A 26,088-nucleotide genomic window follows, 5' to 3' on the forward strand; every position below is an offset into this window, starting at 1 on the left:
AAAAATCCGTCCATCACTCGATCGTCCGTCTTAACGGTCCGCCAGTGAATTTCTGCATACCAACGTTGCACAGATGGTACGTTTGTGGTCGGTTTGGGATGGGTGGGAGGTCAAAAGCAGGGAAAAGTATGTCGCCTTCACTTCTAGTCTCCTCTTCTAGGCCTACCTGCCATTCACTCACTCTGTCTTTGTTTAATTCTCTCCATCCTCAACACCCCTTTTCACTCACTCGCTCTATCACTTGTGCTCTTTCCCCTTGCTCTGCATTTCATAGTGGAAACATCTCTTAAATGGAGCATTAGAAAATGATGTTACATAAAATTAACAATCTACTTATTGGAAACCAAAAATATCACAAGACTGAATGTAACCCATTTCATTAATAAAAGGGACTTTTTAAGCACCCCCCAAAAAACACATAAAACACCACGAGTGCTAGAAGAATATTATACGAGCTTGAAGACAGAATTGGGCAAATTAATTTGCAGTTGAAACTGAAGTTTGTTACTTATTCAGATATTATATGCACTGCCAATTTTTAGCTGAGATTCTAAAAGAACTCAGAGACAAAACGGACTTAAAGTTTTGTCAGACGTGGGATTCGAACCCACACCTCCAGGAGAGACTGCGGCCTTAACGCAGTGCTTTAGACCACTCGGCCATCCTGACCACATGTTGCTTGATCATCTACAGAGAGGGAAAGATATTGTGAACCAAAAAAAGCACACATCTTAGGTCATGAGTGGCGAGAGCAAGAAAAAAACTCACTGCACTTTTCCAAGTAGACAACCATATAAGCCATTGTGAGGGAAATGATCTGATTTTTTCTCTCTCAAGAAAAAAGTAGAGTAAACACACAATTGTCAGAAGTAGGATTTGAACCCACGCCTCCAGAAGAGACTGCGACCTGAATGCAGCGCCTTAGACCACTCGGCCATCCTGACTTGCATTTGTGGAACCTTCCACAGTCCAGACAGCCATGCAAGTGGGGTACCGAAAAGGCATGCCCTCAATTTATTTATCCTATTATAAGTACTTCCAACAGATCTTTGAACAATCCATAGAGAGCAGTACCTATGAAGAACTCTTTAGACCTTTAAGGCGTACAAAGAGAAAGTGCTATTAACCAGCCACTTGAACGGCCCAAAGCTGCTTTGAAATTGAGTCAACAGCCACCTCTTGGCTAGCTAAAGCAAATTCAACAAGGAATTTCAATGTCACAACATAGGGTGGAATACGCAAATCTAAGCAGCCCCTGATCACAGCCTTGAGGAAATTGCCGTAAGTGTGCTGGAGTCCAACTGTCTACCAGATGCTAGGCATTCTTCCATATTTGCATGGCCTGTCTGGCCAGGGCATACAAGAGCATGACTCTTCCAGATGAGCTCTTACATGGGTCCTATGCTCATATAGTAAGGACTGCACTTTGTCAGCAAGACTTTATACAACCGAAATATATGAGAAACCCCAGCTCTCTTGACTAGATGAGGACGGAATATCATCCCAGGTGAAGACCAACAGATGCAACTTCCATCAGATGTTAACCTGGAAAAGGAGATTACATCTCCAAAAGTCATGTCAGAAGTGGGATTCGAACCCACGCCTCCAGAGAAGACTGCGGCCTATACACAGCACCTTAGACCACTCGGCCATCCTGACAGTGCAGAGTCTTAAGAAATGTATAAAAGTCACTCAGAAATTTCTGCCTCCATGTAAGCCTGAAATAATTTAAACCTTCAAACACAAGGTGCAACTTTATGCACAGGACAATAAACACAGAAGATCACATGTGAAAGCATTTCATTTCACAGGTGTACAATTTTTATGCTTTTAGAATACCTCATACCTCTCACCAGCTATTTAGGGTCCTGTATCCTACTCACAAAATTACCTTGCCTGCGACCTCTCTCTCTACACAAACAACTACTGCACAGGAAGTAGGAAGGCAGAAGGTGGGGCATATTATGCAAATGTATGCTGTCATTGTGCCTTGCAGATTCATGCAGGATTTCTAGATCCTTGCTGGATACAAGAGAGCAGACCTTGTTTCAGATCAACTGTCCCTATCAGGGAACGTCTGAGCACATGCAGTCTTTTGCTCTCTAGCCCCTGGCCTGGGACTCACCCTCACTGGCTGAGGCGTGAATTTCTGCATACCAACGTTGCATAGATGGTACGTTTGTGGTCGGTTTGGGATGGTATACACCTGTTACAACGCATTCGTTACTCCGCACTACCATTACAACGCGACTTTTACAACCCATACCATTACAACGCATTGCGCTGGGGGGCGCTCTAGGATAGGGAATAAGTATAATTTACTATCCAACACCTTCCCTAGGGTCCACGGGGACTGGAGTTAGAATAGTAAATTATACTTACCACTATCCAGCACCTCAAAGCGCTATGCGTTGTAATGGTATGCGTTGTAATGGTCGCGTTGTAATGGTAGGTAGTTGTAACGGTATGCGTTGTAACATGGTACATCCGTTTGGGATGGGTGGGAGGTCAAAAGCAGGGAAAAGTATGTCGCCTTCACTTCTAGTCTCCTCTTCTAGGCCTACCTGCCGTTCACTCACTCTGTCTTTGTTTCTTTCTCTCCTTCCTCAACACCCCTTCTCACTCACTCGCTCTATCACTTGTGCTCTTTCCCCTTGCTCTGCATTTCATAGTGGAAACATCTCTTGAATGGAGCATTAGAAAATGAGGTTACATAAAATTAACAATCTACTTATTGGAAACCAAAAATATCACAAGACTGAATGTAACCCATTTCATTTATAAAAGGGACTTTTTAAGCACCCCCCAAAAAACACATAAAACACCACGAGTGCTAGAAGAATATTATACGAGCTTGAAGACAGAATTGGGCAAATTAATTTGCAGTTGAAACTGAAGTTTGTTACTTATTCAGATATTATATGCACTGCCAATTTTTAGCTGAGATTCTAAAAGAACTCAGAGACAAAATGGACTTAAAGTTCTGTCAGAAGTGGGATTCGAACCCACACCTCCAGGAGAGAATGCGCCCTTAACACAGCGCCTTAGACCACTCGGCCATCCTGACCACATGTTGCTTGATCATCTACAGAGAGGAAAAGATATCGTGAACCAAAAAAAGCACACATCTTAGGTCATGAGTGGCTAGAGCAAGAAAAAAACTCACTGCACTTTTCCAAGTAGACAACCATATAAGCCCATGTGAGGGAAATGATCTGATTTTTTCTCTCTCAAGAAAAAAGTAGAGTAAACACACAATTGTCAGAAGTGGGATTTGAACCCACGCCTCCAAAAGAGACTGCGACCTGAACGCAGCGCCTTAGACCACTCGGCCATCCTTACTTGCATTTGTGGAACCTTCCACAGGCCAGACAGCCATGCAAGTGGGGTACCGAAAAGGCATGCCCTCAATTTTTTTATCCTATTATAAGTACTTCCAACAGATCTTTGAACAATCCATAGAGAGCAGTACCTATGAAGAATTCTTTAGACCTTTAAGGTGTACAAAGAGAAAGTGCTATTAACCAGCCACTTGAACTGCCCAAAGCTGCTTTGAAATTGAGTCAACAGCCACCTCTTGGCTAGCTAAAGCAAATTCAACAAGGAATTTCAATGTCACAACATAGGGTGGAATACGCACATCTAAGCAGCCCCTGATCACAGCCCTGAGGAAATTGCTGTAAGTGTGCTGGAGTCCAACTGTCTACCAGATGCTAGGCATTCTTCCATATTTGCATGGCCTGTCTGGCCAGGGCATACAAGAGCATGACTCTTCCAAATGAGCTCTTACATGGGTCCTATGCTCATATAGTAAGGACTGCACTTTGTCAGCAAGACTTTATACAACCGAAATATATGAGAAACCCCAGCTCTCTTGACTACATGAGGACGGAATCACATCCCAGGTGAAGACCAACAGATGCAACTTCCATCAGATGTTAACCTGAAAAAGGAGATTACATCTCCAAAAGTCATGTCAGAAGTGGGATTCGAACCCACGCCTCCAGAGGAGACTGCAGCCTAAACACAGCGCCTTAGACCACTCGGCCATCCTGACAGTGCAGAGTCTTAAGAAATGTATAAAAGTCACTCAGAAATTTCTGCCTCCATGCAAGCCTGAAATAATTTAAACCTTCAAACACAAGGTGCAACTTTATGCACAGGACAATAAACACAGAAGATCACATGTGAAAGCATTTCATTTCAAAGGTGTACAATTTTTATGCTTTTAGAATACCTAATACCTCTCACCAGCTATTTAGGGTCCTGTATCCTACTCACAAAATTACCTTGCCTGCGACCTCTCTCTCTACACAAACAACTACTGCACAGGAAGTAGGAAGGCAGAAGGTGGGGCATATTATGCAAATGTATGCTGTCATTGTGCCTTGCAGATTCATGCAGGATTTCTAGATCCTTGCTGGATACAAGAGAGCAGACCTTGTTTCAGATCAACTGTCCCTAGCAGGGAACGTCTGAGCACATGCAGTCTTTTGCTCTCTAGCCCCTGGCCTGGGACTCACCCTCACTGGCTGAGGCGTGAATTTCTGCATACCAACGTTGCATAGATGGTACGTTTGTGGTCGGTTTGGGATGGGTGGGAGGTCAAAAGCAGGGAAAAGTATGTCGCCTTCACTTCTAGTCTCCTCTTCTAGGCCTACCTGCCGTTCACTCACTCTGTCTTTGTTTCATTCTCTCCTTCCTCAACACCCCTTCTCACTCACTCGCTCTATCACTTGTGCTCTTTCCCCTTGCTCTGCATTTCATAGTGGAAACATCTCTTGAATGGAGCGCTAGAAAATGAGGTTACATAAAATTAACAATCTACTTATTGGAAACCAAAAATATCACAAGACTGAATGTAACCCATTTCATTAATAAAAGGGACTTAATTTTTTAAGCACCCCCCAAAAAACACATAAAACACCACGAGTGCTAGAAGAATATTATACGAGCTTGAAGACAGAATTGGGCAAATTAATTTGCAGTTGAAACTGAAGTTTATTACTTATTCAGATATTATATGCACTGCCAATTTTAAGCTGAGATTCTAAAAGAACTCAGAGACAAAATGGACTTAAAATTTTGTCAGAAGTGATATTCGAACCCACGCTTCCAGAAGAGACTGCGGCCTTAACGCAGCGCCTTAGACCACTCGGCCATCCTGACCACATGTTGCTTTATCATCTACAGAGAGGGAAAGATATTGTGAACCAAAAAAGCACACATCTTAGGTCATGAGTGGCTAGAGCGAGAAAAAAACTCACTGCACTTTTCCAAGTAGAGAACCATATAAGCCCATGTGAGGGAAATGATCTGATTTTTTCTCTCTCAAGAAAAAAGTAGAGTAAACACACAATTGTCAGATGTGGGATTTGAACCCACGCCTCCAGAAGAGACTGCACCCTGAACGCAGCGCCATAGACCACTCGGCCATCCTGACTTGCATTTGTGGAACCTTCCACAGGCCAGACAGCCATGCAAGTGGGGTACCGAAAAGGCATGCCCTCAATTTATTTATCCTATTATAAGTACTTCCAACAGATCTTTGAACAATCCATAGAGAGCAGTACCTATGAAGAACTCTTTAGACCTTTAAGGCGTACAAAGAGAAAGTGCTATTAACCAGCCACTTGAACGGCCCAAAGCTGCTTTGAAATTGAGTCAACAGCCACCTCTTGGCTAGCTAAAGCAAATTCAACAAGGAATTTCAATGTCACAACATAGGGTGGAATACGCAAATCTAAGCAGCCCCTGATCACAGCCCTGAGGAAATTGCCGTAAGTGTGCTGGAGTCCAACTGTCTACCAGATGCTAGGCATTCTTCCATATTTGCATGGCCTGTCTGGCCAGGGCATACAAGAGCATGACTCTTCCAGATGAGCTCTTACATGGGTCCTATGCTCATATAGTAAGGACTGCACTTTGTCAGCAAGACTTTATACAACCGAAATATATGAGAAACCCCAGCTCTCTTGACTAGATGAGGACGGAATCACATCCCAGGTGAAGACCAACAGATGCAACTTCCATCAGATGTTAACCTGAAAAAGGAGATTACATCTCCAAAAGTCATGTCAGAAGTGGGATTCGAACCCACGTCTCCAGAGGAAACTGCAGCCTAAACACAGCGCCTTAGACCACTCGGCCATCCTGACAGTGCAGAGTCTTAAGAAATGTATAAAAGTCACTCAGAAATTTCTGCCTCCATGCAAGCCTGAAATAATTTAAACCTTCAAACACAAGGTGCAACTTTATGCACAGGACAATAAACACAGAAGATCACATGTGAAAGCATTTCATTTCACAGGTGTACAATTTTTATGCTTTTAGAATACCTCATACCTCTCACCAGCTATTTAGGTTCCTGTATCCTACTCACAAAATTACCTTGCCTGCGACCTCTCTCTCTAAACAAACAACTACTGCACAGGAAGTAGGAAGGCAGAAGGTGGGGCATATTATGCAAATGTATGCTGTCATTGTGCCTTGCAGATTCATGCAGGATTTCTAGATCCTTGCTGGATACAAGAGAGCAGACCTTGTTTCAGATCAACTGTCCCTAGCAGGGAACGTCTGAGCACATGCAGTCTTTTGCTCTCTAGCCCCTGGCCTTGGACTCACCCTCACTGGCTGAGGCGTGAATTTCTGCATACCAACGTTGAATAGATGGTACGTTTGTGGTCGGTTTGGGATGGGTGGGAGGTCAAAAGCAGGGAAAAGTATGTCGCCTTCACTTCTAGTCTCCTCTTCAAGGCCTACCTGCCGTTCACTCACTCTGTCTTTGTTTCATTCTCTCCATCCTCAACACCCCTTCTCACTCACTCGCTCTATCACTTGTGCTCTTTCCCCTTGCTCTGCATTTCATAGTGGAAACATCTCTTGAATGGAGCATTAGAAAATGAGGTTACATAAAATTAACAATCTACTTATTGGAAACCAAAAATATCACAAGACTGAATGTAACCCATTTCATTTATAAAAGGGACTTTTTAAGCACCCCCCAAAAAACACATAAAACACCACGAGTGCTAGAAGAATATTATACGAGCTTGAAGACATAATTGGGCAAATTAATTTGCAGTTGAAACTGAAGTTTGTTACTTATTCAGATATTATATGCACTGCCAATTTTTAGCTGAGATTCTAAAAGAACTCAGAGACAAAATGGACTTAAAGTTTTGTCAGAAGTGGGATTCGAACCCACACCTCCAGGAGAGACTGCGGCCTTAACGCAGCGCCTTAGACCACTCAGCCATCCTGACCACATGTTGCTTGATCATCTACAGAGAGGGAAAGATATTGTGAACCAAAAAAAGCACACATCTTAGGTCATGAGTGGCTAGAGCAAGAAAAAAACTCACTGCACTTTTCCAAGTAGACAACCATATAAGCCCATGTGAGGGAAATGATCTGATTTTTTCTCTCCCAAGAAAAAAGTAGAGTAAACACACAATTGTCAGAAGTGGGATTTGAACCCACGCCTCCAGCAGAGACTGCGACCTGAACGCAGCGCCTTAGACCACTCGGCCATCCTGACCACATGTTGCTTGATCATCTACAGAGAGGGAAAGATATTGTGAACCAAAAAAAGCACACATCTTAGGTCATGAGTGGCTAGAGCAAGAAAAAAACTCACTGCACTTTTCCAAGTAGACAACCATATAAGCCCATGTGAGGGAAATGATCTGATTTTTTCTCTCCCAAGAAAAAAGTATAGTAAACACACAATTGTCAGAAGTGGGATTTGAACCCACGCCTCCAGAAGAGACTGCGACCTGAACGCAGCGCCTTAGACCACTCGGCCATCCTTACTTGCATTTGTGAAACCTTCCACAGGCCAGACAGCCATGCAAGTGGGGTACCGAAAAGGCATGCCCTCAATTTTTTTATCCTATTATAAGTACTTCCAACAGATCTTTGAACAATCCATAGAGAGCAGTACCTATGAAGAACTCTTTAGACCTTTAAGGCGTACAAAGAGAAAGTGCTATTAACCAGCCACTTGAACGGCCCAAAGCTGCTTTGAAATTGAGTCAACAGCCACCTCTTGGCTAGCTAAAGCAAATTCAACAAGGAATTTCAATGTCACAACATAGGGTGGAATACGCAAATCTAAGCAGCCCCTGATCACAGCCCTGAGGAAATTGCTGTAAGTGTGCTGGAGTCCAACGGTCTACCAGATGCTAGGCATTCTTCCATATTTGCATGGCCTGTCTGGCCAGGGCATACAAGAGCATGACACTTCCAGATGAGCTCTTACATGGGTCCTATGCTCATATAGTAAGGACTGCACTTTGTCAGCAAGACTTTATACAACCGAAATATATGAGAAACCCCAGCTCTCTTGACTAGATGAGGACGGAATCACATCCCAGGTGAAGACCAACAGATGCAACTTCCATCAGATGTTAACCTGAAAAAGGAGATTACATCTCCAAAAGTCATGTCAGAAGTGGGATTCGAACCCACGCCTCCAGAGGAGTCTGCAGCCTAAACACAGCGCCTTAGACCACTCGGCCATCCTGACAGGGCAGAGTCTTAAGAATTGTATAAAAGTCACTCATAAATTTCTGCCTCCATGCAAGCCTGAAATAATTTAAACCTTCAAACACAAGGTGCAACTTTATGCACAGGACAATAAACACAGAAGATCACATGTGAAAGCATTTCATTTCACAGGTGTACAATTTTTATGCTTTTAGAATACCTCATACCTCTCACCAGCTTTTTAGGGTCCTGTATCCGACTCACAAAATTACCTTGCCTGCGACCTCTCTCTCTACACAAACAACTACTGCACAGGAAGTAGGAAGGCAGAAGGTGGGGCATATTATGCAAATGTATGCTGTCATTGTGCCTTGCAGATTCATGCAGGATTTCTAGATCCTTGCTGGATACAAGAGAGCAGACCTTGTTTCAGATCAACTATCCCTAGCAGGGAACGTCTGAGCACATGCAGTCTTTTGCTCTCTAGCCCCTGGCCTGGGACTTACCCTCACTGGCTGAGGCGTGAATTTCTGCATACCAACGTTGCATAGATGGTACGTTTGTGGTCGGTTTGGGATGGGTGGGAGGTCAAAAGCAGGGAAAAGTATGTCGCCTTCACTTCTAGTCTCCTCTTCTAGGCCTACCTGCCGTTCACTCACTCTGTCTTTGTTTCATTCTCTCCTTCCTCAACACCCCTTCTCACTCACTCGCTCTATCACTTGTGCTCTTTCCCCTTGCTCTGCATTTCATAGTGGAAACATATCTTGAATGGAGCATTAGAAAATGAGGTTACATAAAATTAACAATCTACTTATTGGAAACCAAAAATATCACAAGACTGAATGTAACCCATTTCATTAATAAAAGGGACTTTTTAACCACCCCCCAAAAAACACATAAAACACCACGAGTGCTAGAAGAATATTATACGAGCTTGAAGACAGAATTGGGCAAATTAATTTGCAGTTGAAACTGAAGTTTGTTACTTATTCAGATATTATATGCACTGCCAATTTTTAGCTGAGATTCTAAAAGAACTCAGAGACAAAATGGACTTAAAGTTTTGTCAGAAGTGGGATTCAAACCCACCTCTCCAGGAGAGACTGCGGCCTTAACGCAGCGCCTTAGACCACTCGGCCATCCTGACCACATGTTGCTTGATCATCTACAGAGAGGGAAAGATATTGTGAACCAAAAAAAGCACACATCTTAGGTCATGAGTGGCTAGAGCAAGAAAAAAACTCACTGCACTTTTCCAAGTAGACAACCATATAAGCCCATGTGAGGGAAATGATCTGATTTTTTCTCTCCCAAGAAAAAAGTAGAGTAAACACACAATTGTCAGAAGTGGGATTTGAACCCACGCCTCCAGAAGAGACTGCGACATGAACGCAGCGCCTTAGACCACTCAGCCATCCTGACTTGCATTTGTGAAACCTTCCACAGGCCAGACAGCCATGCAAGTGGGGTACCGAAAAGGCATGCCCTCAATTTATTTATCCTATTATAAGTACTTCCAACAGATCTTTGAACAATCCATAGAGAGCAGTACCTATGAAGAACTCTTTAGACCTTTAAGGCGTACAAAGAGAAAGTGCTATTAAACAGCCACTTGAACGGCCCAAAGCTGCTTTGAAATTGAGTCAACATCCACCTCTTGGCTAGCTAAAGCAAATTCAACAAGGAATTTCAATGTCACAACATAGGGTGGAATACGCAAATCTAAGCAGCCCCTGATCACAGCCCTGAGGAAATTGCCGTAAGTGTGCTGGAGTCCAACTGTCTACCAGATGCTAGGCATTCTTCCATATTTGCATGGCCTGTCTGGCCAGGGCATACAAGAGCATGACTCTTCCAGATGAGCTCTTACATGGGTCCTATGCTCATATAGTAAGGACTGCACTTTGTCAGCAAGACTTTATACAACCGAAATATATGAGAAACCCCAGCTCTCTTGACTAGATGAGGACGGAATCACATCCCAGGTGAAGACCAACAGATGCAACTTCCATCAGATGTTAACCTGAAAAAGGAGATTACATCTCCAAAAGTCATGTCAGAAGTGGGATTCGAACCCACACCTCCAGAGGAGACTGCGGCCTAAACACAGCGCCTTAGACCACTCGGCCATCCTGACAGTGCAGAGTCTTAAGAAATGTATAAAAGTCACTCAGAAATTTCTGCCTCCATGCAAGCCTGAAATAATTTAAACCTTCAAACACAAGGTGCAATTTTATGCACAGGACAATAAACACAGAAGATCACATGTGAAAGCATTTCATTTCACAGGTGTACAATTTTTATGCTTTTACAATACCTCATACCTCTCACCAGCTATTTAGGGTCCTGTATCCTACTCACAAAATTACCTTGCCTCCGACCTCTCTCTCTACACAAACAACTACTGCACAGAAAGTAGGAAGGCAGAAGGTGGGGCATATTATGCAAATGTATGCTGTCATTGTGCCTTGCAGATTCATGCAGGATTTCTAGATCCTTGCTGGATACAAGAGAGCAGACCTTGTTTCAGATCAACTGTCCCTAGCAGGGAACGTCTGAACACATGCAGTCTTTTGCTCTCTAGCCCCTGGCCTGGGACTTACCCTCACTGGCTGAGGCGTGAATTTCTGCATACCAACGTTGCATAGATGGTACGTTTGTGGTCGGTTTGGGATGGGTGGGAGGTCAAAAGCAGGGAAAAGTATGTCGCCTTCACTTCTAGTCTCCTCTTCTAGGCCTACCTGCCGTTCACTCACTCTGTCTTTGTTTCATTCTCTCCTTCCTCAACACCCCTTCTCACTCACTCGCTCTATCACTTGTGCTCTTTCCCCTTGCTCTGCATTTCATAGTGGAAACATCTCTTGAATGGAGCATTAGAAAATGAGGTTACATAAAATTAACAATCTACTTATTGGAAACCAAAAATATCACAAGACTGAATGTAACCCATTTCATTAATAAAAGGGACTTTTTAAGCACCCCCCAAAAAACACATAAAACACCACGAGTGCTAGAAGAATATTATACGAGCTTGAAGACAGAATTGGGCAAATTAATTTGCAGTTGAAACTGAAGTTTGTTACTTATTCAGATATTATATGCACTGCCAATTTTTAGCTGAGATTCTAAAAGAACTCAGAGACAAAATGGACTTAAAGTTTTGTCAGAAGTGGGATTCGAACCCACGCCTCCAGGAGAGACTGCGGCCTTAACGTAGCGCCTAAGACCACTCGGCCATCCTGACCACATTTGCTTGATCATCTACAGAGAGGGAAAGATATTGTGAACCAAAAAAAGCACACAACTTAGGTCATGAGTGGCTAGAGCAAGAAAAAAACACACTGCACTTTTCCAAGTAGACAACCATATAAGCCCATGTGAGGGAAATGATCTGATTTTTTCTCTCTCAAGAAAAAAGTAGAGTAAACACACAATTGTCAGAAGTGGGATTTGAACCCACGCCTCCAGAAGAGACTGCGACCTGAACGCAGCGCCTTAGACCACTCGGCCATCCTGACTTGCATTTGTGGAACCTTCCACAGGCCAGACAGCCATGCAAGTGGGGTACCGAAAAGGCATGCCCTCAATTTATTTATCCTATTATAAGTACTTCCAACATGTCTTTGAACAATCCATAGAGAGCAGTACCTATGAAGAACTCTTTAGACCTTTAAGGCGTACAAAGAGAAAGTGCTATTAACCAGCCACTTGAAAGGCCCAAAGCTGCTTTGAAATTGAGTCAACAGCCACCTCTTGGCTAGCTAAAGCAAATTCAACAAGGAATTTCAATGTCACAACATAGGGTGGAATACGCAAATCTAAGCAGCCCCTGATCACAGCCCTGAGGAAATTGCCGTAAGTGTGCTGGAGTCCAACTGTCTACCAGATGCTAGGCATTCTTCCATATTTGCATGGCCTGTCTGGCCAGGGCATACAAGAGCATGACTCTTCCAGATGAGCTCTTACATGGGTCCTATGCTCATATAGTAAGGACTGCACTTTGTCAGCAAGACTTTATACAACCGAAATATATGAGAAACCCCAGCTCTCTTGACTAGATGAGGACGGAATCACATCCCAGGTGAAGACCAACAGATGCAACTTCCATCAGATGTTAACCTGAAAAAGGAGATTACATCTCCAAAAGTCATGTCAGAAGTGGGATTTGAACCCACGCCTCCAGAGAAGACTGCGGCCCAAACACAGCTCCTTAGACCACTCGGCCATCCTGACAGTGCAGAGTCTTAAGAAGTGTATAAAAGTCACTCAGAAATTTCTGCCTCCATGCAAGCCTGAAATAATTTAAACCTTCAAACACAAGGTGCAACTTTATGCACAGGTCAATAAACACAGAAGATCACATGTGAAAGCATTTCATTTCACAGGTGTACAATTTTTATGCTTTTAGAATACCTCATACCTCTCACCAGCTATTTAGGGTCCTGTATCCTACTCACAAAATTACCTTGCCTGCGACCTCTCTCTCTACACAAACAACTACTGCACAGGAAGTAGGAAGGCAGAAGGTGGGGCATGTTATGCAAATGTATGCTGTCATTGTGCCTTGCAGATTCATGCAGGATTTCTAGATCCTTGCTGGATACAAGAGTGCAGACCTTGTTTCAGATCAACTGTCCCTAGCAGGGAACGTCTGAGCACATGCAGTCTTTTGCTCTCTAGCCCCTGGCCTGGGACTCCCCCTCACTGGCTGAGGCGTGAATTTCTGCATACCAACGTTGCATAGATGGTACGTTTGTGGTCGATTTGGAATGGGTGGGAGGTCAAAAGCAGGGAAAAGTATGTCGCCTTCACTTCTAGTCTCCTCTTCTAGGCCTACCTGCCGTTCACTCACTCTGTCTTTGTTTCATTCTCTCCTTCCTCAACACCCCTTCTCACTCACTCGCTCTATCACTTGTGCTCTTTCCCCTTGCTCTGCATTTCATAGTGGAAACATCTCTTGAATGGAGCATTAGAAAATGAGGTTACATAAAATTAACAATCTACTTATTGGAAACCAAAAATATCACAAGACTGAATGTAACCCATTTCATTAATAAAAGGGACTTTTTAAGCACCCCCCAAAAAACACATAAAACACCACGAGTGCTAAAAGAATATTATACGAGCTTGAAGACAGAATTGGGCAAATTAATTTGCAGTTGAAACTGAAGTTTGTTACTTATTCAGATATTATATGCACTGCCAATCTTTAGCTGAGATTCTAAAAGAACTCAGAGACAAAATGGACTTAAAGTTTTATCAGAAGTGGGATTCGAACCCACGCCTCCAGGAGAGACCGCGGCGTTAACGCAGCGCCTTAGACCACTCGGCCATCCTGACCACATGTTGCTTGATCATCTACAGAGAGGGAAAGATATTGTGAACCAAAAAAAGCACACATCTTAGGTCATGAGTGGCTAGAGCAAGAAAAAAACTCACTGCACTTTTCCAAGTAGACAACCATATAAGACCATGTGAGGGAAATGATCTGATTTTTTCTCTCTCAAGAAAAAAGTAGAGTAAACACACAATTGTCAGAAGTGGGATTTGAACCCACGCCTCCAGAAGAGACTGCGACCTGAACGCAGCGCCTTGGACCACTCGGCCATCCTGACTTGCTTTTGTGGAACCTTCCACAGGCCAGACAGCCATGCAAGTGGGGTACCGAAAAGGCATGCCCTCAATTTATTTATCCTATTATAAGTACTTCCAACAGATCTTTGAACAATCCATAGAGAGCAGTACCTATGAAGAACTCTTTAGACCTTTAAGGCGTACAAAGAGAAAGTGCTATTAACCAGCCACTTGAACGGCCCAAAGCTGCTTTGAAATTGAGTCAACAGCCACCTCTTGGCTAGCTAAAGCAAATTCAACAAGGAATTTCAATGTCACAACATAGGGTGGAATACGCAAATCTAAGCAGCCCCTGATCACAGCCCTGAGGAAATTGCCGTAAGTGTGCTGGAGTCCAACTGTCTACCAGATGCTAGGCATTCTTCCATATTTGCATGGCCTTTCTGGCCAGGGCATACAAGAGCATGACTCTTCCAGATGAGCTCTTACATGGGTCCTATGCTCATATAGTAAGGACTGCACTTTGTCAGCAAGACTTTATACAACCGAAATATATGAGAAACCCCAGCTCTCTTGACTAGATGAGGACGGAATCACATCCCAGGTGAAGACCAACAGATGCAACTTCCATCAGATGTTAACCTGAAAAAGGAGATTATATCTCAAAAAGTCATGTCAGAAGTGAGATTCGAACCCACACCTCCAGAGGAGACTGCGGCCTAAACACAGCACCCTAGACCACTCGGCCATCCTGACAGCGAAGAGTCTTAAGAAATGTATAAAAGTCACTCAGAAATTTCTGCCTCCATGCAAGCCTGAAATAATTTAAACCTTCAAACACAAGTTGCAACTTTATGCACAGGACAATAAACACAGAAGATCACATGTGAAAGCATTTCATTTCACAGGTGTACAATTTGTATGCTTTTAGAATACCTCATACCTCTCACCAGCTATTTAGGGTCCTGTATCCTACTCACAAAATTACCTTGCCTGCGACCTCTCTCTCTAAACAAACAACTACTGCACAGGAAGTAGGAAGGCAGAAGGTGGGGCATATTATGCAAATGTATGCTGTCATTGTGCCTTGCAGATTCATGCAGGATTTCTAGATCCTTGCTGGATACAAGAGAGCAGACCTTGTTTCAGATCAACTGTCCCTAGCAGGGAACGTCTGAGCACATGCAGTCTTTTGATCTCTAGCCCCTGGCCTTGGACTCACCCTCACTGGCTGAGGCGTGAATTTCTGCATACCAACGTTGCACAGATGGTACGTTTGTGGTCGGTTTGGGATGGGTGGGAGGTCAAAAGCAGGGAAAAGTATGTCGCCTTCACTTCTAGTCTCCTCTTCTAGGCCTACCTGCCGTTCGCTCACTCTGTCTTTGTTTAATTCTCTCCATCCTCAACACCCCTTTTCACTCACTCGCTCTATCACTTGTGCTCTTTCCCCTTGCTCAGCATTTCATAGTGGAAACATCTCTTAAATGGAGCATTAGAAAATGATGTTACATAAAATTAACAATCTACTTATTGGAAACCAAAAATATCACAAGACTGAATGTAACCCATTTCATTAATAAAAGGGACTTTTTAAACACCCCCCAAAAAACACATAAAACACCACGAGTGCTAGAAGAATATTATACGAGCTTGAAGACAGAATTGGGCAAATTAATTTGCAGTTGAAACTGAAGTTTGTTACTTATTCAGATATTATATGCACTGCCAATTTTTAGCTGAGATTCTAAAAGAACTCAGAGACAAAACGGACTTAAAGTTTTGTCAGACGTGGGATTCGAACCCACACCTCCAGGAGAGACTGCGGCCTTAACGCAGTGCTTTAGACCACTCGGCCATCCTGACCACATGTTGCTTGATCATCTACAGAGAGGGAAAGATATTGTGAACCAAAAAAAGCACACATCTTAGGTCATGAGTGGCGAGAGCAAGAAAAAAACTCACTGCACTTTTCCAAGTAGACAACCATATAAGCCATTGTGAGGGAAATGATCTGATTTTTTCTCTCTCAAGAAAAATGTAGAGTAAACACACAATTGTAAAGAAGTGGGATTTGAACCCACGCCTCCAGAAGAGACTGCGACCTGAACTCAGCACCTTAGACCACTTGGCCATCCTGACATGCATTTGTAAAACCTTCCACAGGCCAGACAGCCATGCAAGTGGGGTACCGAAAAGGCATGCCCTCAATTTATTTATCCTATTATAAGTACTTCCAACAGATCTTTGAACAATCCATAGAGAGCAGTACCTATGAAGAACTCTTTAGACCTTTAAGGCGTACAAAGAGAAAGTGCTATTAACCAGCCTCTTGAACGGCCCAAAGCTGCTTTGAAATTGAGTCAACAGCCACCTCTTGGCTAGCTAAAGCAAATTCAACAACGAATTTCAATGTCACAACATAGGGTGGAATACGCAAATCTAAGCAGCCCCTGATCACAGCCCTGAGGAAATTGCCGTAAGTGTGCTGGAGTCCAACTGTCTACCAGATGCTAGGCATTCTTCCATATTTGCATGGCCTGTCTGGCCAGGGCATACAAGAGCATGACTCTTCCAGATGAGCTCTTACATGGGTCCTATGCTCATATAGTAAGGACTGCACTTTGTCAGCAAGACTTTATACAACCGAAATATATGAGAAACCCCAGCTCTCTTGACTAGATGAGGACGGAATCACATCCCAGGTGAAGACCAACAGATGCAACTTCCATCAGATGTTAACCTGAAAAAGGAGATTATATCTCAAAAAGTCATGTCAGAAGTGAGATTTGAACCCACGCCTCCAGAGGAGACTGCGGCCTAAACACAGCGCCTTAGACCACTCGGCCATCCTGACAGTGAAAAGTCTTAAGAAATGTATAAAAGTCACTAAGAAATTTCTGCCTCCATGCAAGCCTGAAATAATTTAAACCTTCAAACACAAGGTGCAACTTTATGCACAGGACAATAAACACAGAAGATCACATGTGAAAGCATTTCATTTCACAGGTGTACAATTTTTATGCTTTTAGAATACCTCATACCTCTCACCAGCTATTTAGGGTCCTGTATCCTACTCACAAAATTACCTTGCCTGCGACCTCTCTCTCTAAACAAACAACTACTGCACAGGAAGTAGGAAGGCAGAAGGTGGGGCATATTATGCAAATGTATGCTGTCATTGTGCCTTGCAGATTCATGCAGGATTTCTAGATCCTTGCTGGATACAAGAGAGCAGACCTTGTTTCAGATCAACTGTCCCTAGCAGGGAACGTCTGAGCACATGCAGTCTTTTGCTCTCTAGCCCCTGGCCTTGGACTCACCCTCACTGGCTGAGGCGTGAATTTCTGCATACCAACGTTGCACAGATGGTACGTTTGTGGTCGGTTTGGGATGGGTGGGAGGTCAAAAGCAGGGAAAAGTATGTTGCCTTCACTTCTAGTCTCCTCTTCTAGGCCTACCTGCCGTTCACTCACTCTGTCTTTGTTTCATTCTCTCCATCCTCAACACCCCTTCTCACTCACTCGCTCTATCACTTGTGCTCTTTCCCCTTGCTCTGCATTTCATAGTGGAAACATCTCTTGAATGGAGCATTAGAAAATGAGGTTACATAAAATTAACAATCTACTTATTGGAAACCAAAAATATCACAAGACTGAATGTAACCCATTTCATTAATAAAAGGGACTTTTTAAGCACCCCCCAAAAAACACATAAAACAGCACGAGTGCTAGAAGAATATTATACGAGCTTGAAGACAGAATTGGGCAAATTAATTTGCAGTTGAAACTGAAGTTTGTTACTTATTCAGATATTATATGCACTGCCAATTTTTAGCTGAGATTCTAAAAGAACTCAGAGACAAAATGGACTTAAAGTTTTCTCAGAAGTGGGATTCGAACCCACGTCTCCAGGAGAGACTGCGGCCTTAACGCAGCGCCTTAGACCACTTGTCCATCCTGACCACATGTTGCTTTATCATCTACAGAGAGGGAAAGATATTGTGAACCAAAAAAAGCACACATCTTAGGTCATGAGTGGCTAGAGCAAGAAAAAAACTCACTGCACTTTTCCAAGTAGACAACCATATAAGCCCATGTGAAGGAAATGATCTGATTTTTTCTCTCTCAAGAAAAAAGTAGAGTAAACACACAATTGTCAGAAGTGGGATTTGAACCCACGCCTCCAGAAGAGACTGCGACCTGAACGCAGCGCCTTAGACCACTCGGCCATCCTGACTTGCATTTATAGAAACTTCCACAGGCCAGACAGCCATGCAAGTGGGGTACCGAAAAAGCATGCCCTCAATTTATTTATCCTATTATAAGTACTTCCAACAGATCTTTGAACAATCCATAGAGAGCAGTACCTAGTAAGAACTCTTTATGCCTTTAAGGCGTACAAAGAGAAAGTGCTATTAACCAGCCACTTGAACGGCCCAAAGCTGCTTTGAAATTGAGTCAACAGCCACCTCTTGGCTAGCTAAAGCAAATTCAACAAGGAATTTCAATGTCACAACATAGGGTGGAATACGCAAATCTAAGCAGCCCCTGATCACAGCCCTGAGGAAATTGCCGTAAGTGTGCTGGAGTCCAACTGTCTACCAGATGCTAGGCATTCTTCCATATTTGCATGGCCTGTCTGGCCAGGGCATACAAGAGCATGACTCTTCCAGATGAGCTCTTACATGGGTCCTATGCTCATATAGTAAGGACTGCACTTTGTCAGCAAGACTTTATACAACCGAAATATATGAGAAACCCCAGCTCTCTTGACTAGATGAGGACGGAATCACATCCCAGGTGAAGACCAACAGATGCAACTTCCATCAGATGTTAACCTGAAAAAGGAGATTACATCTCCAAAAGTCATGTCAGAAGTGGGATTCGAACCCACACCTCCAGAGGAGACTGCGGCCTAAACACAGCGCCTTAGACCACTCGGCCATCCTGACAGAGCAGAGTCTTAGGAAATGTATAAAAGTCACTCAGAAATTTCTGCCTCCATGCAAGCCTGAAATAATTTAAACCTTCAAACACAAGGTGCAACTTTATGCACAGGACAATAAACACAGAAGATCACATGTGAAAGCATTTCATTTCACAGGTGTACAATTTTTATGCTTTTAGAATACCTCATACCTCTCACCAGCTTTTTAGGGTCCTGTATCCGACTCACAAAATTACCTTGCCTGCGACCTCTCTCTCTACACAAACAACTACTGCACAGGAAGTAGGAAGGCAGAAGGTGGGGCATATTATGCAAATGTGTGCTGTCATTGTGCCTTGCAGATTCATGCAGGATTTCTAGATCCTTGCTGGATACAAGAGTGCAGACCTTGTTTCAGATCAACTGTCCCTAGCAGGGAACGTCTGAGCACATGCAGTCTTTTGCTCTCTAGCCCCTGGCCTGGGACTCACCCTCACTGGCTGAGGCGTGAATTTCTGCATACCAACGTTGCATAGATGGTACGTTTGTGGTCGGTTTGGGATGGGTGGGAGGTCAAAAGCAGGGAAAAGTATGTCGCCTTCACTTCTAGTCTCCTCTTCTAGGCCTACCTGCCGTTCACTCACTCTGTCTTTGTTTCATTCTCTCCTTCCTCAACACCCCTTCTCACTCACTCGCTCTATCACTTGTGCTCTTTCCCCTTGCTCTGCATTTCATAGTGGAAACATCTCTTGAATGGAGCATTAGAAAATGAGGTTACATAAAATTAACAATCTACTTATTGGAAACCAAAAATATCACAAGACTGAATGTAACCCATTTCATTAATAAAAGGGACTTTTTAAGCACCCCCCAAAAAACACATAAAACACCACGAGTGCTAGAAGAATATTATACAAGCTTGAAGACAGAATTGGGCACATTAATTTGCAGTTGAAACTGAAGTTTGTTACTTATTCAGATATTATATGCACTGCCAATTTTTAGCTGAGATTCTAAAAGAACTCAGAGACAAAATGGACTTAAAGTTTTGTCCGAAGTGGGATTCGAACCCACGCCTCCAGGAGAGACTGCGGCCTTAACGCAGTGCCTTAGACCACTCGGCCATCCTGACCACATTTGCTTGATTATCTACAGAGAGGGAAAGATATTGTGAACCAAAAAAAGCACACATCTTAGGTCATGAGTGGCTAGAGCAAGAAAAAAACTCACTGCACGTTTCCAAGCAGACAACCATATAAGCCCATGTGAGGGAAATGATCTGATTTTTTCTCTCTCAAGAAAAAAGTAGAGTAAACACACAATTGTCAGAAGTGGGATTTGAACCCACGCCTCCAGAAGAGACTGCGACCTGAACACAGCGCCTTAGACCACTCGGCCATCCTGACTTGCATTTGTGGAACCTTCCACAGGCCAGACAGCCATGCAAGTGGGGTACCGAAAAAGCATGCCCTCAATTTATTTATCCTATTATAAGTACTTCCAACAGATCTTTGAACAATCCATAGAGAGCAGTACCTATGAAGAACTCTTTATGCCTTTAAGGCGTACAAAGAGAAAGTGCTATTAACCAGCCACTTGAACGGCCCAAAGCTGCTTTGAAATTGAGTCAACAGCCACCTCTTGGCTAGCTAAAGCAAATTCAACAAGGAATTTCAATGTCACAACATAGGGTGGAATACGCAAATCTAAGCAGCCCCTGATCACAGCCCTGAGGAAATTGCCGTAAGTGTGCTGGAGTCCAACTGCCTACCAGATGCTAGGCATTCTTCCATATTTGCATGGCCTGTCTGGCCAGGGCATACAAGAGCATGACTCTTCCAGATGAGCTCTTACATGGGTCCTATGCTCATATAGTAAGGACTGCACTTTGTCAGCAAGACTTTATACAACCGAAATATATGAGAAACCCCAGCTCTCTTGACTAGATGAGGACGGAATCACATCCCAGGTGAAGACCAACAGATGCAACTTCCATCAGATGTTAACCTGAAAAAGGAGATTACATCTCCAAAAGTCATGTCAGAAGTGGGATTTGAACCCACGCCTCCAGAGGAGACTGCGGCCTAAACACAGCGCCTTAGACCACTCGGCCATCCTGACAGAGCAGAGTCTTAAGAAATGTATAAAAGTCACTCAGAAATTTCTGCCTCCATGCAAGCCTGAAATAATTTAAACCTTCAAACACAAGGTGCAACTTTATGCACAGGACAATAAACACAGAAGATCACATGTGAAAGCATTTCATTTCACAGGTGTACAATTTTTATGCTTTTAGAATACCTCATACCTCTCACCAGCTTTTTAGGGTCCTGTATCCGACTCACAAAATTACCTTGCCTGCGACCTCTCTCTCTACACAAACAACTACTGCACAGGAAGTAGGAAGGCAGAAGGTGGGGCATATTATGCAAATGTGTGCTGTCATTGTGCCTTGCAGATTCATGCAGGATTTCTAGATCCTTGCTGGATACAAGAGTGCAGACCTTGTTTCAGATCAACTGTCCCTAGCAGGGAACGTCTGAGCACATGCAGTCTTTTGCTCTCTAGCCCCTGGCCTGGGACTCACCCTCACTGGCTGAGGCGTGAATTTCTGCATACCAACGTTGCATAGATGGTACGTTTGTGGTCGGTTTGGGATGGGTGGGAGGTCAAAAGCAGGGAAAAGTATGTCGCCTTCACTTCTAGTCTCCTCTTCTAGGCATACCTGCCGTTCACTCACTCTGTCTTTGTTTCATTCTCTCCTTCCTCAACACCCCTTCTCACTCACTCGCTCTATCACTTGTGCTCTTTCCCCTTGCTCTGCATTTCATAGTGGAAACATCTCTTGAATGGAGCATTATAAAATGAGGTTACATAAAATTAACAATCTACTTATTGGAAACCAAAAATATCACAAGACTGAATGTAACCCATTTCATTAATAAAAGGGACTTTTTGAGCACCCCCCAAAAAACACATAAAACACCACGAGTGCTAGAAGAATATTATACGAGCTTGAAGACAGAATTGGGCAAATTAATTTGCAGTTGAAACTGAAGTTTGTTACTTATTCAGATATTATATGCACTGCCAATTTTTAGCTGAGATTCTAAAAGAACTCAGAGACAAAATGGACTTAAAGTTTTGTCAGAAGTGGTATTCGAACCCACGCCTCCAGGAGAGACTGCGGCCTTAACGCAGCGCCTTAGACCACTCGGCCATCCTGACCACATGTTGCTTGATCATCTACAGAGAGGTAAAGATATTGTGAACCAAAAAAAGCACACATCTTAGGTCATGAGTGGCTAGAGCAAGAAAAAAACTCACTGCACTTTTCCAAGTAGACAACCATATAAGCCCATGTGAGGGAAATGATCTGATTTTTTCTCTCTCAAGAAAAAAGTAGAGTAAACACACAATTGTCTGGAGTGGGATTTGAACCCACGCCTCCAGAAGAGACTGCGACCTGAACACAGCGCCTTAGACCACTCGGCCATCCTGACTTGCATTTGTGGAACCTTCCACAGGCCAGACAGCCATGCAAGTGGGGTACCGAAAAAGCATGCCCTCAATTTATTTATCCTATTATAAGTACTTCCAACAGATCTTTGAACAATCCATAGAGAGCAGTACCTATGAAGAACTCTTTATGCCTTTAAGGCGTACAAAGAGAAAGTGCTATTAACCAGCCACTTGAACGGCCCAAAGCTGCTTTGAAATTGAGTCAACAGCCACCTCTTGGCTAGCTAAAGCAAATTCAACAAGGAATTTCAATGTCACAACATAGGGTGGAATACGCAAATCTAAGCAGCCCCTGATCACAGCCCTGAGGAAATTGCCGTAAGTGTGCTGGAGTCCAACTGCCTACCAGATGCTAGGCATTCTTCCATATTTGCATGGCCTGTCTGGCCAGGGCATACAAGAGCATGACTCTTCCAGATGAGCTCTTACATGGGTCCTATGCTCATATAGTAAGGACTGCACTTTGTCAGCAAGACTTTATACAACCGAAATATATGAGAAACCCCAGCTCTCTTGACTAGATGAGGACGGAATCACATCCCAGGTGAAGACCAACAGATGCAACTTCCATCAGATGTTAACCTGAAAAAGGAGATTACATCTCCAAAAGTCATGTCAGAAGTGGGATTTGAACCCACGCCTCCAGAGGAGACTGCGGCCTAAACACAGCGCCTTAGACCACTCGGCCATCCTGACAGAGCAGAGTCTTAAGAAATGTATAAAAGTCACTCAGAAATTTCTGCCTCCATGCAAGCCTGAAATAATTTAAACCTTCAAACACAAGGTGCAACTTTATGCACAGGACAATAAACACAGAAGATCACATGTGAAAGCATTTCATTTCACAGGTGTACAATTTTTATGCTTTTAGAATACCTCATACCTCTCACCAGCTTTTTAGGGTCCTGTATCCGACTCACAAAATTACCTTGCCTGCGACCTCTCTCTCTACACAAACAACTACTGCACAGGAAGTAGGAAGGCAGAAGGTGGGGCATATTATGCAAATGTGTGCTGTCATTGTGCCTTGCAGATTCATGCAGGATTTCTAGATCCTTGCTGGATACAAGAGTGCAGACCTTGTTTCAGATCAACTGTCCCTAGCAGGGAACGTCTGAGCACATGCAGTCTTTTGCTCTCTAGCCCCTGGCCTGGGACTCACCCTCACTGGCTGAGGCGTGAATTTCTGCATACCAACGTTGCATAGATGGTACGTTTGTGGTCGGTTTGGGATGGGTGGGAGGTCAAAAGCAGGGAAAAGTATGTCGCCTTCACTTCTAGTCTCCTCTTCTAGGCATACCTGCCGTTCACTCACTCTGTCTTTGTTTCATTCTCTCCTTCCTCAACACCCCTTCTCACTCACTCGCTCTATCACTTGTGCTCTTTCCCCTTGCTCTGCATTTCATAGTGGAAACATCTCTTGAATGGAGCATTATAAAATGAGGTTACATAAAATTAACAATCTACTTATTGGAAACCAAAAATATCACAAGACTGAATGTAACCCATTTCATTAATAAAAGGGACTTTTTGAGCACCCCCCAAAAAACACATAAAACACCACGAGTGCTAGAAGAATATTATACGAGCTTGAAGACAGAATTGGGCAAATTAATTTGCAGTTGAAACTGAAGTTTGTTACTTATTCAGATATTATATGCACTGCCAATTTTTAGCTGAGATTCTAAAAGAACTCAGAGACAAAATGGACTTAAAGTTTTTTCAGAAGTGGGATTCAAACCCACGTCTCCAGGAGAGACTGCGGCCTTAACGCAGCGCCTTAGACCAATCGGCCATCCTGACCACATGTCGCTTGATCATCTACAGAAAGGGAAAGATATTGTGAACCAAAAAAAGCACACATCTTAGGTTATGAGTGGCTAGAGCAAGAAAAAAACTCACTGCACTTTTCCAAGTAGACAACCATATAAGCCCATGTGAAGGAAATGATCAGATTTTTTCTCTCTCAAGAAAAAAGTAGAATAAACACACAATTGTCAGAAGTGGGATTTGAACCCACGCCTCCAGAAGAGACTGCGACCTGAACGCAGCGCCTTAGACCACTCGGCCATCCTGACTTGCATTTATAGAACCTTCCACAGGCCAGACAGCCATGCAAGTGGGGTACCGAAAAAGCATGCCCTCAATTTATTTATCCTATTATAAGTACTTCCAACAGATCTTTGAACAATCCATAGAGAGCAGTACCTATGAAGAACTCTTTATGCCTTTAAGGCGTACAAAGAGAAAGTGCTATTAACCAGCCACTTGAACGGCCCAAAGCTGCTTTGAAATTGAGTCAACAGCCACCTCTTGGCTAGCTAAAGCAAATTCAACAAGGAATTTCAATGTCACAACATAGGGTGGAATACGCAAATCTAAGCAGCCCCTGATCACAGCCCTGAGGAAATTGCCGTAAGTGTGCTGGAGTCCAACTGTCTACCAGATGCTAGGCATTCTTCCATATTTGCATGGCCTGTCTGGCCAGGGCATACAAGAGCATGACTCTTCCAGATGAGCTCTTACATGGGTCCTATGCTCATATAGTAAGGACTGCACTTTGTCAGCAAGACTTTATACAACCGAAACATATGAGAAACCCCAGCTCTCTTGACTAGATGAGGACGGAATCACATCCCAGGTGAAGACCAACAGATGCAACTTCCATCAGATGTTAACCTGAAAAAGGAGATTACATCTCCAAAAGTCATGTCAGAAGTGGGATTCAAACCCACGCCTCCAGAAGAGACTGCGGCCTAAACACAGCGCCTTAGACTACTCGGCCATCCTGACAGAGCAGAGTCTTAAGAAATGTATAAAAGTCACTCAGAAATTTCTGCCTCCATGCAAGCCTGAAATAATTTAAACCTTCAAACACAAGGTGCAACTTTATGCACAGGACAATAAACACAGAAGATCACATGTGAAAGCATTTCATTTCACAGGTGTACAATTTTTATGCTTTTAGAATACCTCATACCTCTCACCAGCTTTTTAGGGTCCTGTATCCGACTCACAAAATTACCTTGCCTGCGACCTCTCTCTCTACACAAACAACTACTGCACAGGAAGTAGGAAGGCAGAAGGTGGGGCATATTATGCAAATGTGTGCTGTCATTGTGCCTTGCAGATTCATGCAGAATTTCTAGATCCTTGCTGGATACAAGAGTGCAGACCTTGTTTCAGATCAACTGTCCCTAGCAGGGAACGTCTGAGCACATGCAGTCTTTTGCTCTCTAGCCCCTGGCCTGGGACTCACCCTCACTGGCTGAGGCGTGAATTTCTGCATACCAACGTTGCATAGATGGTACGTTTGTGGTCGGTTTGGGATGGGTGGGAAGTCAAAAGCAGGGAAAAGTATGTCGCCTTCACTTCTAGTCTCCTCTTCTAGGCATACCTGCCGTTCACTCACTCTGTCTTTGTTTCATTCTCTCCTTCCTCAACACCCCTTCTCACTCACTCGCTCTATCACTTGTGCTCTTTCCCCTTGCTCTGCATTTCATAGTGGAAACATCTTTTGAATGGAGCATTAGAAAATGAGGTTACATAAAATTAACAATCTACTTATTGGAAACC

The 26,088-nt window shown here is 43.5% G+C and overlaps 17 non-coding genes across 17 annotated transcripts; all 17 read right to left on the bottom strand.

The window, feature by feature from the left end:
- Nucleotides 1-3,974: 3,974 nt before the first annotated feature.
- On the bottom strand, nucleotides 3,975-4,057 carry TRNAL-UAG (transfer RNA leucine (anticodon UAG)). Its single transcript has one exon. It is a non-coding gene; the product is annotated as a tRNA-Leu (tRNA).
- A 3,125-nt stretch (nucleotides 4,058-7,182) lies between these two features.
- TRNAL-AAG (transfer RNA leucine (anticodon AAG)) lies at nucleotides 7,183-7,265 on the bottom strand. Its single transcript has one exon. It is a non-coding gene; the product is annotated as a tRNA-Leu (tRNA).
- Nucleotides 7,266-7,457: 192 nt separating this feature from the next.
- Nucleotides 7,458-7,540, bottom strand: TRNAL-CAG (transfer RNA leucine (anticodon CAG)). The gene has a single exon. It is a non-coding gene; the product is annotated as a tRNA-Leu (tRNA).
- Nucleotides 7,541-8,447: 907 nt separating this feature from the next.
- TRNAL-UAG (transfer RNA leucine (anticodon UAG)) lies at nucleotides 8,448-8,530 on the bottom strand. Its single transcript has one exon. It is a non-coding gene; the product is annotated as a tRNA-Leu (tRNA).
- A 1,299-nt stretch (nucleotides 8,531-9,829) lies between these two features.
- Nucleotides 9,830-9,912, bottom strand: TRNAM-CAU (transfer RNA methionine (anticodon CAU)). Its single transcript has one exon. It is a non-coding gene; the product is annotated as a tRNA-Met (tRNA).
- Nucleotides 9,913-10,544: 632 nt separating this feature from the next.
- On the bottom strand, nucleotides 10,545-10,627 carry TRNAL-UAG (transfer RNA leucine (anticodon UAG)). The gene has a single exon. It is a non-coding gene; the product is annotated as a tRNA-Leu (tRNA).
- Nucleotides 10,628-11,925: 1,298 nt separating this feature from the next.
- TRNAL-CAG (transfer RNA leucine (anticodon CAG)) lies at nucleotides 11,926-12,008 on the bottom strand. The gene has a single exon. It is a non-coding gene; the product is annotated as a tRNA-Leu (tRNA).
- Nucleotides 12,009-12,640: 632 nt separating this feature from the next.
- Nucleotides 12,641-12,723, bottom strand: TRNAP-UGG (transfer RNA proline (anticodon UGG)). Its single transcript has one exon. It is a non-coding gene; the product is annotated as a tRNA-Pro (tRNA).
- Nucleotides 12,724-13,747: 1,024 nt separating this feature from the next.
- Nucleotides 13,748-13,830, bottom strand: TRNAV-AAC (transfer RNA valine (anticodon AAC)). The gene has a single exon. It is a non-coding gene; the product is annotated as a tRNA-Val (tRNA).
- A 192-nt stretch (nucleotides 13,831-14,022) lies between these two features.
- On the bottom strand, nucleotides 14,023-14,105 carry TRNAL-CAG (transfer RNA leucine (anticodon CAG)). Its single transcript has one exon. It is a non-coding gene; the product is annotated as a tRNA-Leu (tRNA).
- Nucleotides 14,106-16,835: 2,730 nt separating this feature from the next.
- On the bottom strand, nucleotides 16,836-16,918 carry TRNAL-UAG (transfer RNA leucine (anticodon UAG)). Its single transcript has one exon. It is a non-coding gene; the product is annotated as a tRNA-Leu (tRNA).
- A 1,299-nt stretch (nucleotides 16,919-18,217) lies between these two features.
- TRNAL-CAG (transfer RNA leucine (anticodon CAG)) lies at nucleotides 18,218-18,300 on the bottom strand. Its single transcript has one exon. It is a non-coding gene; the product is annotated as a tRNA-Leu (tRNA).
- A 632-nt stretch (nucleotides 18,301-18,932) lies between these two features.
- On the bottom strand, nucleotides 18,933-19,015 carry TRNAL-UAG (transfer RNA leucine (anticodon UAG)). The gene has a single exon. It is a non-coding gene; the product is annotated as a tRNA-Leu (tRNA).
- A 1,298-nt stretch (nucleotides 19,016-20,313) lies between these two features.
- On the bottom strand, nucleotides 20,314-20,396 carry TRNAL-CAG (transfer RNA leucine (anticodon CAG)). Its single transcript has one exon. It is a non-coding gene; the product is annotated as a tRNA-Leu (tRNA).
- Nucleotides 20,397-21,028: 632 nt separating this feature from the next.
- On the bottom strand, nucleotides 21,029-21,111 carry TRNAL-UAG (transfer RNA leucine (anticodon UAG)). The gene has a single exon. It is a non-coding gene; the product is annotated as a tRNA-Leu (tRNA).
- Nucleotides 21,112-23,125: 2,014 nt separating this feature from the next.
- Nucleotides 23,126-23,208, bottom strand: TRNAL-UAG (transfer RNA leucine (anticodon UAG)). Its single transcript has one exon. It is a non-coding gene; the product is annotated as a tRNA-Leu (tRNA).
- Nucleotides 23,209-24,507: 1,299 nt separating this feature from the next.
- TRNAL-CAG (transfer RNA leucine (anticodon CAG)) lies at nucleotides 24,508-24,590 on the bottom strand. The gene has a single exon. It is a non-coding gene; the product is annotated as a tRNA-Leu (tRNA).
- Nucleotides 24,591-26,088: the final 1,498 nt, after the last annotated feature.

The sequence above is a fragment of the Lissotriton vulgaris genome, chromosome 8, assembly GCF_964263255.1.
Source record: "Lissotriton vulgaris chromosome 8, aLisVul1.2, whole genome shotgun sequence".
Lineage (NCBI taxonomy): Eukaryota > Metazoa > Chordata > Amphibia > Caudata > Salamandridae > Lissotriton > Lissotriton vulgaris.